General features: G+C 40.0%; 1 protein-coding gene across 2 annotated transcripts in view; it reads left to right on the top strand.

Moving 5' to 3' along the window:
• CUNH4orf50 (chromosome unknown C4orf50 homolog) overlaps positions 1 to 14,834 on the top strand; it is an 81,837-nt gene that overhangs the window by 42,677 nt on the left and 24,326 nt on the right. For both annotated transcript variants that reach the window (XM_061379880.1, XM_061379883.1), the window contains exon 15: positions 8,652 to 8,776. The gene's annotated coding sequence lies outside the window, so the exon portion shown is untranslated. The remainder of the gene's footprint in view (positions 1 to 8,651; positions 8,777 to 14,834) is intronic.

Consider the following 14,834-nt stretch of genomic DNA (forward strand, 5'->3'; position numbering starts at 1 on the left):
AACTTGATGATCTTAAGGTCCTTTCCACCCCTACCTATTCTATGATTCTATGACCTCACCTCCTAATTTACCCCTTTTCTCCTATCCACAAATAGAAATTACCATCTGCTCCAACCTGTCCTTGTGGCTGCTCAAGTGATAAATCTCTGAAACCATTTCTTTCAAAATGAGCCTGCAGGTGACCAGAGAGGGAGCTCTGCAAGAAGTTCTGAGGGAATATGGTGTGTGTCAAGTGGCTGGCCCTGGGTGAGTGTTGGAGAGGATATTGGAGGCAATATCCTCTTCAAGTTTTTGAAAGCTAAGAAATGAAGCTGCAACTGGTGCAAGCAAGGTTGTTAGGTGGTCTGTACTGGGTTCAGAAAGTACCTCATGTGATGATGTTTAGGAAAACCAGAAAAAATCACTGCTTGTTATATCTGACATGGGGGGTTAGAACTAGGTGATCTTAAGTCCCTTTCCAACCCTAACTATTCTATGATTCTATGATCTGCATCTTTCCAAGAACAGCATATTCTGGTACTTTAGATTTCTCTGTGAGACTGGGATTTGCACTGACTTTTGCATGTGGACACAACATTTCCTGGTTCATCTCAGGTGACACGATATCTTTACTAGGCTACAGAATTAAGCTCTTTAGTGCTTGCAGCTCAGCCAACACTGCAGACCGTCACAGCAGTCACTGTCAGATGTCTGCCTGGGAGCAGGGAGTTTGTTATCATGTGTTTAGGAACTAAGCTTAGTTCATGCTCTAGGAAGTGGGATTCCTGGGAACCTGTGTAAGTCTAAGTTAGGCTCCTGGGGTCCCTGACAGACATGAAGGGAAACCAGCGCTTGATGTACAGGACAAGACTCATGTCATCATTATGTAAGTCTAAAATAGGCAAGATGATCTGCATTTCAGAGGTGCCCTTTCAACTCACTGACTATAGAGATGAATAGAGGTGGACTGCCTCAGATGTCAAGTCTACACTGAAGAAGGAATGCAATTCCCAACCAAAGCACTTTAGTAATAAATGTGACTATGGTTCTATGGGACTTGGTTGTGGTGATCTGGTAGTGCTTAGCAGGAAAAAGACTTGAGGTCTTCCTCCTGTGTCCTAGGTGACTGCTCTCAACTCCGGATTAGCCTTCTCATTAACACTTGGGAACCTCTCTTTTGTGTTGTACCAGCTCTTTTTTAAACATTCTGCCTGAGGGCTTTTCCTTTGTACTTATACCTTGGATTAATTATATAGTTTTGTCTAAATTTATAGTCACCAACTCTGGATTCACTGTAAGATGTTGCGCATCTAATGTTAGGTACTATTTTACAAATATATTAAATAGGAAAATAAATGGGTATGTAGGTCTGAAGCCTTGGTGACCTGACAAATTCTCCTGGGCTCCCAGGGGATCAGAGACAATATTCATCAAACAAGCCATTCAGCATATGTTGGGTTTAGTGCTAATACTTGGGGAACTTTTGCATAAAAATAAGCTGGATTCACTGGTTTTTATGTGTGAACTGTTCAGTTGTGTGTGCTTCTCCTTGAATAGTGTAAAATAGGGCAATGCAGAAGAGAGGGCAAAAACTTACAAAATAGTATGTTCAAACACATGGATTCAACCTGGGCTGTGGAGAGCTTGCTTCAGTGGATTAGTACCTGCAGTGCTGCTGTTCTCCTGGGAAATCATGTAAGCACGTTTCCTTTAGAGGGATTCTGACCTCTTTTGTGGTGTTCTTAATTTCTGTGTCCTAAGTAAGGTGGTATTAAAACAAGCCCTTGTTGGTATGCTTCCTTGGGAGCTTTACAGAGAAATTTCTGCTGCTCAGAAATTAAAAGGAATAGTTCAAATTCCTGCAAGTCTCCAGAAGATGACATGTCTGCTAAGTACTGCTCTTTGCACTGGTAAACTGGATGCTGGGGAGAGAGTAATGTGATTGACATATCTTTCAGATTAATAAACCATTCTGAGAAGAAGGCTCAGTTTAACGGTAGTCCTTGGGGGAAAAGAAATCTAAACTCTGACACGAAAATAAACACTCATTGAATTAAACCTTTTATAGACAAATGGGATATGACCGAGACAATTGCCTTAGCAGTATTATTAAGAATAATAACTTTTGTTGTGGATAAATCTGACCCTTTTTGAATGTAAAAACATTCATATTTTGTTTCCTACCCTGGCTTTTCCCTCATAAGAGGTTGTCTTGTCCGTAAGACGTATTTGAAATGTCAGATTTGAGCTCTCTGTTGAACAGAGGTCGTAGCAATGTGTTGTGCATCTCAGCTGGATACTCTGGAAGCTTAATACTGGGGGCTCCTTCCAACTCCAGAACAATTGTTTTGGGACTAATTGCCAAGTACAATGTTGCACAAAATGTCTCAATGTGCTTGTCAGTCTCCTCCTTGATTATCAGTGGAAGGAATTTCATTTCCACCTGTGTGTTTTACATTGGAAACCCTTTTGCATAGGGGTTTCCTAATGTATAAACCCACCTGATAGACCTATGACACAAGTTGAACTCCTGTTCAATGATTAATGAGAAATAAAAGGTAGTATTACATGGCCCAGTTAGATTAGATGTTCTTGATCTAATCCTGTCACTCAGTCACAGCTGTTAAGAGTTTTATGTCCTCAAAAATTACTGTACTGTGCTGCTGTAGATTTACTGATTAGAAGAAAATCCTAACAAAATATATAGCCAGATCTTATATAACTCAATAGGATATGCGATAAATGTAATCAGAAATTTATAAAAGGAAACGCTTAAACATGATTTTTGCCACATAAAACCTTACGGAAATCTTTCAAAGTTGTAAGAAGGAATTTTAGGTATCCAGATTTCATTACCTTTCCACTTTAGATGGAAAAACTAAAAAAAAACCCTCCTCTTCTATCTTTGAAAATATATAACAGAATTTGATAATACATGCCATATATAATCATAGAGGGCCAAAGATGAGGATTCCTTGGTGTTTCTAAATTTTGGGTTTATTCAATGCAAATTTCCAATTGAAATATTTACCCATGGGAGAGTACAAATAAATGTAGCTGAAGAACCTCAAGGTGGTTTCGCTGGGACTTGGTAACATTCACCTTTGTAAAACCTGGCAAGCAGCAGAACTGTTGAAAAGGCTTTTCATCACCCTGGGCATAAGGAAGTGGCTGCAGAGTTGACTGCTGCGCCACAAGGACAGTGTAACCCTCAGTCACATGTTGGGCTTAAGGGGAATTAACAGATTCCAGAGATCTTAAATGAATGTTCCCATTAGGAAGGACACTTTTCTTCTCCCTTTTTGCATGACAAGATCAATATCTCCTCAGGGAAACCATGAATGCAGAATATTTTCTATGAGCGTGCAATAACTAATACTCTCTTGACTGCACGTGGGCTATAAGAAGAAGAGTTTTCCAATATAATGAGCGATAAGTAGAACAAAGATCATTTGGGAATAAAATGTAGCTGTTGGATCCATTTGATAATTTCCATCTGGACGGCATTTGCTTCCCTCAGTAAAGGGAACAAGAGCTGCCTATTTCTGGGCAATCTGTTCAATTTCTTTCACAGAAAAGGACAGTTTATCTTTTTTTTTTCCATATGGTCATACATTATTACATCTAACAAACATGTTGTTCATCTTTCATTTTATTCAGACCCTCTAAGAGGTCTTAATCCCTGATTGTGTTGGGATGAGAGTTGAATATCCTCTTTATTCACACACACACAGAGAAATCAGTAAGAGAGGGGAAAGACCCCTATTATTCTGTATAGAAAGGTGTTAGCTAATTTACTAAAACAAAAGAAACTTTGCTTGAGGGAGCAGAAAGTGAGATAGCTGTAATAATACCAAAATAATCATTGTTCCTCTGGGCCTGACAATGCTGGAGGAATACAACTCTGTAAGTGTGACTCCCTGCTATTGCGGGATCCAAGTCATGCAATCTCTGTCACAAATTACCAAATTCTCTCTCAGGATCCTCCCTCTAGAACAGTGAAGTATTTTAAACATTAGAAGAATTATTATAATTGTAATGTCATCTTGGATAACCAAAGAGAAACTATTTTCTTAGTACAATGAGGTAGCACTGGTTAATGCTGCATTTTTTCCATTGCCCTGGGACTGCTGGATCTTGTGCATTTTTAGCAGGTTTTTCCTATTTGTTCTGTGTTTGGGTTGTTTGGCATTTTTTTGCCTGAGGCAGCCTGGGCTATTTGATTAGCTTTCAAAAAGACTTGTGTATCAGAGGGAATAGGTCAGAGATGCTCCACTCTGGCATCCTTGGTGGGCAGCAAGGTCTGCACCCTGTTCCCCTCACTGAGCAGTTATTCCAGCATGAATTCCTGTTGCCCAGAGTTTCATGAGGTGCCATGACAATAAGCGTATTGGCACTGGTGCTTTTTCCTTGGAATATTTTTATTTGAAAAGAAATTCTGTCATCTGCATTTTTTTTTTTGAAGTGTTAGTGTCCAAAATGTTTGAAAAAGTACTGAAATCTCTTCCTAATATCCCAGTGCATAAAGGAGGAAGGAGCAGCCGGAACTGCTGGTTTGCTAGTTGTAGTTTAAGAGGGCAACCCTATTTTCTTTATGAAACATAAGCTTGGAATTTTGTTTCCTTTGGCAACCCCATGTGATATAGTCCTGCAGAAATGGAGTATTGTGTGATTGCACAGAGACAAGGAAAGGGGCAAAAACTAAGAAAAGTCATGACTCAGTGCTTGGTGTTTTCGGACAGCACCAATTTCGTCCCTTTCATACTAATAGTCCTTTATTCTCTCTGCCTTGTTTTGGTGTGACTTGCTGGGGTCTTTCAGCAGTGAGTTTAAGTTTTGCTTTAACACACCCAGCATCTCCAGGGGATGCTGTTGTTAAGGGAAGCTTGGCTGGAAGTTTATTCATAGAACGAATCAGAGTTATAACAGCGTTTTCTTACTGCCACTAATAATCATTTGCTCTATCAGCAAACATCAGATCTATGAGAGTATGGGTGGCTTCCAAATGTGATGATTCATCACCAGAGCTGTGATTTAACAGCAATTGCTCTTTAGCATTTTGCACCTGGAATTGTTGTTAATTCTCATATTTATCAAACAGCTGTAAATTGAGACATCTAGTTTGGAAATACTTGAGTGATCTAAAGTCTGTGAACGATGATTACACTCCAATTTCAGTGGAAGCTTACACTGATTTGATTAAAGTTCAGTTAGAGCCTGGTTCTCAGGGGATTTCGATGCCTTGGCATCACATATTTGATCTGTGAGTTATAAATTTGGGATTTCAATGCTTAATATTTTTCTGTCGTTCCTGCTGCTTGTTGGTAATGTTCAGACTGGACACAAGTAACTTGAAAGAGAGCAAGCTCTGACTGCTTACATGGCTGTTTTAGAATGAGTCCAGGTCATAACATGCTTGGGAAGTGCAATCCAAACAACAAGCACAATTCTGAACTTGAAGAAAATACTTTGTATTTCTTGTTCTGCCTTTAACAATCTGTACCAGTGAACAGAGCCACGTAACAGCAGCTGGTAGGAAGGAGCTTGGCTCTTTCACAGCCTGCATCTGATGCGCCTCTCATGTGGGAAGGGGGGTCCCAACAGAGCTTCCCTGACAGCTCCCCAAACATGAGTTTTTCCCAGTGCAGTGAAACCTGATCTTCTCTCTGCTGTGAAGCGCTGAGAATTCTTGTGTGTGGAAATAAGGGATTTAGCTTTAATTCCAGGCTGGCTTGGCTGTTCATCTCCTTCAGACTGCTCCTGAACTCTCACAGAGACAGGAGGTGATGAAAAGATTGTTGGTCAGGTTTCTGGTGACATGGGATGTGATTATTCCTGAAGTCCACAACTCACAGTAAAATTACTAAGAACAGTTAAATGTATGTCAGGCAGGCCAAAGATCAGAACGTGAATCTCTGTTTCTCAATTCTGATGATTATGGTTTATAAATCTATATATATTCTTAATTCTTTAGCACATATTTAGTACTTCAGTAAAACATAGTTAAAGCCAGAAACATTATTATTTGTATTGAGGATAAAAGCCACTTCCTCCAGTGATGAAGGGTTTTTTTATGCTGCTAAAAGACCCATATCAGAAACAAATAATGTTAAGTACTGTAATTGCTAGTCTTTCTCCACATTTGTGTTTCCTCACAATATTCTCAGTTTGTTGAAGAAACAAAGCACCAGAAATATTCTGGATTGACTTATGTCTATGTTGCTCATATAGTAATTATAAAAGGAGAAAACCCATTTTTTTATTAGATTTCTTATGGGTGCATTTTAAGAAGCATATGTTATATGATGCATTATACTATTCTTTAAAATAGGGAAAAGGGAAGATTTGTGGAGTCTCCTTCTGTTCCTCAGTTTCAAGAACTCATGCCTGATCCAGTTAACACACACATTTTTCATGTGAAGTTCAGTCTTGCTGTGCTGGAGGCCTTTGTCCCTCCACAGCATGCAGCCAGGGTTAGAAAGCTTCAGGTGGGGAAGCATGTGTGCCCGGCAGCACGGAGCCCAGGTGTTGAGGACTTCTTGGGGAGAGGAGACGGAACAGGCCAAAATGAAGAAGCAGATGTTATCTAGGCAGGAATTCCTATTCATTTTATTTACTCACCTGGCTGTTGAGGAAACCCTGTGACAATTTATGTTTTTAGCTGACAGTCTTTCCATAAGATTAGCTGTGACAAATAGGGTACCTTGTTTCCCAGGGAGAGAGCTGATGTTTGTTACTGCTGTGTCACTTCAGTTGCCTTTTACTCTTCCTCTGAAAGTAGTTTTAAATGAGGCAGACGTAGTATCTGGTTAGTTAACATAAATTAAACAGCCAGCTAAGATTTCCTTCCTTTGCCAGAGCCCTTAGAGCGCTCCTTGTGTTCTTTAAGATCTTATCCAGACATATCATGGCTTTTTCAATCCTGGTGTTGCATGACAGTTGGATCTGGCTAATCTCTATGCCCTTAATGACTTATTAAAGTGGGCAGCATCATTTAGAATTTATTTTATGCCTTGAAGCCTTCTTCAGTCCTTTAAATTATGAGACGACAGGGGCTACTGCTGGCAAAAGAGGTTTTGCTACTACAGAGTCATGGCAACTCAGAGGTTGTGCAAGCTGTGCCTATGTGGTAACCCTACACGTGCTAACACTATGGTGGGGATATCGTTTGAACAATGAGGTTTCGAATTCAAATTAAGAATTCAAATTATTGATGCAGTTATGTTAGGCATCATTTCCTAAAAATTAGCTTTATTCTTACTTGAAAGGTTACATCCTCATGTATTATTTAGATATACACTAGAACACAACTGGTGAAGGCAAATAGCCACATCATTGTTTCTCATGTTTACAGAATGGTACTTTCTTTGTGGATAGAAGGATAGAAAAGAAATATCCAGAAAAAAAATGAAGCAGCATCTGAGAGCAGGAACCTTGAGGAACTTAATTACATGTTAATAACCAATTTGTTATGAACCTGTTACCAGTTGGTGTACCCTGGCTCCTGATTTCCCTCTGCACTTAGATGTACTTATGTACTGTACCCCCAAATTAGCCTCACTATAGAGTATAAGGTTTGCACAAGAGTCTAGATAGCAAACAACAGCTTTGTTTACTGTCAGCTTTTGGACTCAAATTTCCAAAGCCATTTCAGGCCATATATAAACATTTTTGAAAATTCCTAAAATTTCTTTTCCAAAATTGCAGGATTTAGTGTAAATGACTATTTACTGTTTTCTCTTTCATTTAAGCAAAATTACCCACTGGACCAGTTCCAGAGCACAGACAAAACTTTTGGAGGCATGACTAGTATTGTAATCTGTGTTCCTTAGCAGAACTTGTAAGATAAATCAGGCAATGGTAGGTAGTGGGAGGGTGGACTAAGTTAAGCAATAAATACCATTTCTTTTCTATTCCCGATAAATGCTTCCATTTGACATATTTGACATTTATGATGTCCTTTCTTCTCTGTACAACTCCAAAATTGTACATCTGGACATGTCTGGAAATGTCTTTAAGATACACTTCTACCCCAAAATGTCCAAATGCTCATTCTGCTGTTCAATATTAAGAAAAACAGTCAGCCTTTTCTGGTTGAAGTGTTATTTTTCTCAGATTCCCGCCTTGATAATTTAGCAGCTATTTTTTTCAGATATTGTCTTTTTTTTTTTTTCATGCTATCCTACAACATCTGCTTCTTTTCATTCACAGTTTTTCTCCATTAAATAAAAGTCACTTTCATTAAAGTAATTTTACTACCTCATGTGATCCAATATTTTAATGAGAATTTATTAGACGCCTAGCTAATACAGAAGACAGTGACTGGCACGAATAACTGTGTTTGCTGATCTCTAAAATATTGAATTAATAGTATTAATTCACAGTATTGATAAGTGTTGGTACTAGAAAGCTATGTCCCTGTTGAACCAAAGCATTTAAAGCATGTACTGAAATTGCATGGTAACTTGAATGCTATATTGACCAGGGGGTTAAGAGTTGACTTAAACAATAGGAACTGAAATGAAACATTGTGCTGAACTGAGGACAGTGTTAAATTGACTTTCCTCACTAAAAAAGATAAAAGCTCCAGTGCCTACATTTATGCTATGTCAGTGATTTGAAAAGCTAATGAAAATAGTATTCCTGTTGTATGTTTTTTGTTTTCTCTCCAGGGATAAGTTTGCCAGGTGGTTTGGTCTACATTATTAATCAGTGGGGAGAGGCAGTCTGATGGCTTGTTCAGAGAGATGATGGTGAATCAGAACATTGCAATATGACTTTAATTGCAGAATACAAGGTAGGTTCGTTATAAATGAATATTTAATATTTTATCTCAAAAGACATTAAATAAGTTATATTTAATTTCAATGCTGGCCTTTTGTCTGTTTCACTTAGATAATGAATGTTAATTTTAGGACTGTTAATTTTCAAATACAGCACATTGATCTTGAAACACTCAATAAAATCTATTTAGCCATTCCTGATGACAAAACATGGATCTGACATTCTTGCACAGTGGTCACTGACATATAATCTATTCTGTTGCCTTACAAAATAAAACCAAACCAAACCTCAAACCTAAGCACACTAAGTAGAAATATATGTAATCGGGATAGTTTTAAAATTAACTATTTAAAATTGGTCTTATTATAATTATTATATTTTTATCTGAAATACTATGTGTAATTATATTTCCTATTCAGACTAGAAGGCTAGATTTCTTTCTCTTTGTTGGTTCTGGTGTATCCCTTGAACATAGACAGGACTTGGGTTGCTGAGTCATCCAATTTATATCAACTATTTACCTGCCTCCCATGAGCTATGTAATGCTTGCTTTGATCACATTCAAGATCCCCATGCTCTTAAACATAGTTCCCTCTTCACCATGCCTTTAAAATACAACAGCTTTATCTTTCAGTGAGGTACAGAGAGATTAAGTCCAAGTTCATGCATAGTCTATAGGAAACCAGGGTGTCAAAGTCTTGTCTAAATCCAAGGGAACGCACAAAGCACTGGACCTTCTTATGTCAGGAAGGAGGAGTTGACAAATTAAGTTTTGCCTAATGCAATTAAATGTATTAAAAGCTGATGAGTAATTTTGATGCGAAATTGTATTAAATAGTCTGGAGAAAAAGAGACTCAGGGGAGATAGCATTCTCTACAACTACCTGAAAGGAGGCTATAGCGAGGTGGGGGTTGGTCTCTTCTCCCATGTAACAAGCAATAGGATGAGAGGAAATGTCTTCAAGTTGAGCCAGGGGAGGTTTAGGTTGGATATTAGGAAGAATGTCTTCACTGAAAGGGTTGTCAAGCACTGGAACAGGCTGCCCAGGGAAGTGGTGGAGTCACCACCCCTGGAGCTGTTTACAAAACACATCGATGTGGTGCTTAGAGACATGGCTTAGCAGAGGAATTTGCAGTGCTGGGTAATGGTGAGACTTTATGATCTTAAAAGTCTTTTCCAACCTGAACGATTCTGTGGTTCTACATAGATTTAATGCTTGTTAAAGATGCCACACTGATTAACCAGAAGATGTGGGAATCCTATGTTTATCAACAGATACAATAATTTACAGATACAGCTATTGAAAACTTTTGTAGGCCTGAAAGAGATACTTTTCTACAAAAATAGGAGTTCATAGTCTGCACTTCGATCCAGAATGCTTGCATTACTGTTAATTGAGGATGCACTCTGATGGATTTATTCTTTCCTATCTCCTGCTCCATCTTCCTCTATCACAAATCAGAGTTTCCTCACTTTCACAGTAAGTTCAATGCTTCCTCTGTCTCCCCCATTATGCCCCTTTCTCATTTGACTCTCTTCAGAGACCCTACAATACTGTTAACCATTTCTCATTACTCTGAGCAACTGGCTGGGCAGGAGACTTGCTGCAGTTCACGTGTGTTCACTTGCTGCAGTTCACTTGCCCCTTTTTTCTTGTGAAAAGTGAAATCAACCTCCAATTAACTGTTGAATATGCATTCTGTTATCAATATATAAATTTAGTACATTATTTATACTACTATGGTATAGATGCAATATTGGAGGTACATAGGGTATTCTGCCACTATTATCTGTAGTTTGAAATTATGTACTCTTTGCAGTTCTTCCACATCTTCCTATGCATACTTAATTTTAAATATATGTCTTTGCTGCCCTTTCCAGTTCTTTGAACACAGTCCTGATAAGTATAACATCCTAGTCATTCTGTCATTTGGATTTATGCATGTATTATCTGAAATTACTTAGGAACTTTCAAAGGGATGTCATTTCCATCTTCTTATCAAGGTCTCAATCCTGCCTTATTAAAGACAATGGTAGTCCCATTTTCTTTACTAAGAACAATTTCCATAATACAATAACTTCTGTATAAGAAGATCTCTGTACATACATGCACATTTTGGAACAGCTCTCTGGACTGTTTAAATTGCTTGTGTTTCATTATATTAAGACAGTAGTTGAAGAATCATTATTGCTCATGGTTGCCATATGCTTGTGTCTTGTTTTTTCAGTCAGTGTTTATACTGTGGTACTCAGACTTTTTTTGCAAATTGCAATTTTGTAAGCCCTTGCTTAGCATTACACTAAGAGCTGATTCTTTGAGCAGCCGCATTGAAACCCATTGTTTCCTGAGGACCGAGTTACACCTTGCCTTGAAAAGCTGAAATTGAGTCCAAATGGCCCAAATTGAACTGAATGGACTGAAGTTGTAGACACTGACTTAAAACAGAATTTGGATATATCTGCACAGCCCCAGGCAGAGGGGAGCTGGCAGGGGCAGGTGCCACTTTATTATGCAAGAAACACTGGGGCAAGTCAGAAGCATTACTATGGCTTTCTTTAACACGGGCACAGGCAGATTAAGCTGGTAGCTTGCTATGAAGCCTGGAAATATACCTTTTGCTTGGAAACAGCATCCCATTTGCCTGAATGTTAAAGATGTTTAATTATTTAAAGATGCTTAAGTAAGTCAGTTACCTAAATATGCATGTGGGGAGGAAGGGAAGAAGAGTAATGACTATAGGATTTGGCCTAATACAGTTAGCCTGGGCTTTAATTTTTTACATATGTATTACTGTCTCTGGTTACCTTTCTGCAGTCATTGGTGGGTGTGAATCTGAAGATAGGTTTGGAACCACATATTAGAAATCTTTAATAGGGCAATTCTTAGTTAGCCATGTGAATACCACAGCTTTGCTAAAGTCAGGCTTTTATGTTGGTCTTCTCCAAGTCTGACAGAGTATCTACTTGCCATTTGAGTCCATTTAATAAAACCATGATAAAGTAGATGTTTTGAAACTTTGATCACCCTTCAATATCCACCAAAGATTTCATGGCCACCAAAGGGAAATATCTACCTTACACTGAATCATTTCAACTTGATGGGGTTTTTATGTGCTTTTTGCATCAACTTTTAACCTATTTTTGTTTTCTGCCACCCTTATACCCAGATGGGGAATTGCGTAAGTCTGCCATGAGTTCAGAAAGTACCAAGGTAACACAGGTCTTTGTTGAAAGGCATTATTTATTCGATCAATATTTAAAGTGGAACAACTGCCGAACTGCATAATTTGATAGAGATGGGTTTTGCTCTCTGCATACCTCTCATGCTTTCTTCACTTTTCAGAAGGAATGTAAGGGAATAAACACCAAATGCTGTGTTCTGGAAAAAATAAAAAGAGAAACAAGCTAATAGTACCTGACATTGCACATACATTTTCCTTGCAGTTTTTATGAGACTCTCCTGGGGACTCAGCAATATCTCCTCAGCCTTTACTGGCACACCAAGTTTGGCTCCCAGCATACACTAAGTGATGTGACTTCTGAGACACGTATTAGTTTCTCCTGGGGGTTGTGGTTATTCCCCCTATGAGCCCCTAGCAGACGTCAAGTTAGTTGTTGTAAGCAGTGGAGTGAGACTAGGTCAATTTGCTCTAGGTATCATTACTCCTGCTTAGCCTTCTTGATGCTTCTTGTTGACACTGAATGCCAAGGCACCTTCTGCCTTGAGTCTTTTATGGCAGCTCTTTAACAGCATCACGCGCAGTTATTACTGTAAGTACATCAAGATTAGGTTTATTTCTCTGAGCTACTCGAAGTTCACCATTAATATTATTCAAAACAAATTCTGTAAAATCAGCATCCATGCTGTTTTGCCTATGTGTTCTTTTCCCCAGATGTCATAATCACCTGTCATTGATTCAATTTATGATCTACAAATGCTCATTTGACCCTTTGTCATATCAATGCCCTGCATCTGTCCTTAGAAAAGCATACCTTCTGCCCTGCAAATACTGGCTCTTTTCTCTGTCTTCCTACCTATGTGTCAACTGCATGTGTAGGTGATAGGAGTATGACAAAGAATATGGAAATGCCATAAACCTTACAGCCATATGTCTCTGTCTACTCTGCTGGAGGCAGTCCTGAAGAGCCCTGTACCGCTGAGACCCCGGATGAAGATAGGTCAACGGAGCGGTCTGCCTTAGTCGATGAGGAATGGGTTAAAGACCAGTTGAGCAATCTGGATATCCATAAATCCATGGGTCCAGATGGGATGCACCCGCGGGTGCTGAGGGAACTGGCTGAGGTCATTGCTAGACCGCTCTCCATCATCTTTACAAAGTCTTGGGAAACGGGAGAGGTGCCTGAGGACTGGAGGAAAGCAAATGTCACTCCTGTCTTCAAAAAGGGCAAGAAGGAGGACCTGGGTAACTATAGACCGGTTAGCCTCACCTCCGTTCCTGGGAAAGTGATGGAACACCTTATCCTTGGTGCCATCTTAAGGCATATCAAGGATAAGAGGGTTATGAGGGGCAGTCAACATGGCTTCACCAAGGGGAAGTCGTGCTTGACCAATCTCGTAGCCTTTTATGAGGAAATAACACGGTGGATGGATGATGGTAGAGCGGTGGATGTGGTCTATCTCGACTTCAGCAAAGCGTTTGACACGGTCTCCCACAGCATCCTTCCATTGAGGAAGTGTGGTCTGGATGATCGGGTAGTGAGGTGGACTGTGAACTGGCTGAAGGAGAGAAGCCAGAGAGTTGTAGTCTATGGGGCGGAGTCTAGTTGGAGGCCTGTATCTAGTGGAGTGCCTCAAGGGTCGGTACTGGGACCAGTATTATTTAATATATTCATCAACGATTTAGATGAGGGAATTGAGTGTACTATCAGCAAGTTTGCTGATGACACTAAGCTGGGAGGAGTGGCCGACACGCCAGAAGGCTGTGCTGCCATCCAGAGAGACCTGGACAGGCTGGAGAGCTGGGCGGGGAATAACTTGATGAAATATAACAAGGGAAAGTGTAGAGTCCTGCATCTGGGCAGGAACAACCCCAGGTTCCAGTATAGGCTGGGGAACGACCTGTTAGAGAGCAGTGTAGGGGAGAGGGACCTGGGGGTCCTGGTGGACGACAGGGTGACCATGAGCCGACACTGTGCCCTTGTGGCCAAGAAGGCCAATGGCATCCTGGGTTGTATTAGAAGGGGGGTGGTTAGTAGGTCGAGAGAGGTCCTCCTTCCCCTCTACTCTGCCCTGGTGAGACCTCATCTGGAATATTGTGTCCAGTTCTGGGCCCCTCAGTTTAAGAAGGACAGGGACCTGCTGGAGAGAGTCCAGCGCAGGGCAACTAAGATGATTAAGGGAGTGGAGCATCTCCCTTATGAGGAAAGACTGAGGGAGCTGGGTCTCTATAGTTTGGAGAAGAGGAGATTGAGGGGTGACCTTATTAGTGTATATAAATATATAAAGGGGGAGTGTCACGAGGATGGAGCCAGGCTCTTCTCAGTGGCAAAGAATGAAAGGAGAAGGGGTAATGGGTACAAATTGGAGCACAAGAGGTTCCACTTAAACCTGAGAAGAAACTTCTTCTCAGTGAGGGTGACGGAACACTGGAACAGGCTGCCCAGGGATGTTGTGGAATCTCCTTCTTTGGAGACATTCAAAACCCGCCTGGACACGTTCCTGTGTAACCTTATCTAGGTGTTCCTGCTCCGGCAGGGGGATTGGACTAGATGATCTTTTGAGGTCCCTTCCAATCTCTAACCTACTGTGATACTGTGATACTGTGATATGACAAATTAGTTTATCTCATTCCTTTGGCTCCTTCCTCCTGATCTCTGCTCCAGACGGCTCTTCCAGCACTCTACACCACTGAGCCAGGAGCTGCCATTGCAAAATAGAGCAGTCAAGATAATTTCTTTTCTCTGTGTTGTGAAATTCTCACAGTTACAAATTGCTCCTTTGCAGATCTTCAGAAAGGAGTAAGATTCTCTCAAGGGCTGTTAAATGCAAGCATTTTTATGTCAAGGATAATAATTGAAATCCAGGATATTATTGTATTCTCTCCCACAG

The sequence above is a fragment of the Neopsephotus bourkii genome, unplaced genomic scaffold (assembly GCF_033783945.1).
Source record: "Neopsephotus bourkii isolate Nb327-2 ecotype Australia unplaced genomic scaffold, CSIRO-AGI_Nbou_v1 NB_1780, whole genome shotgun sequence".
NCBI classification, from domain to species: Eukaryota; Metazoa; Chordata; class Aves; order Psittaciformes; family Psittacidae; genus Neopsephotus; species Neopsephotus bourkii.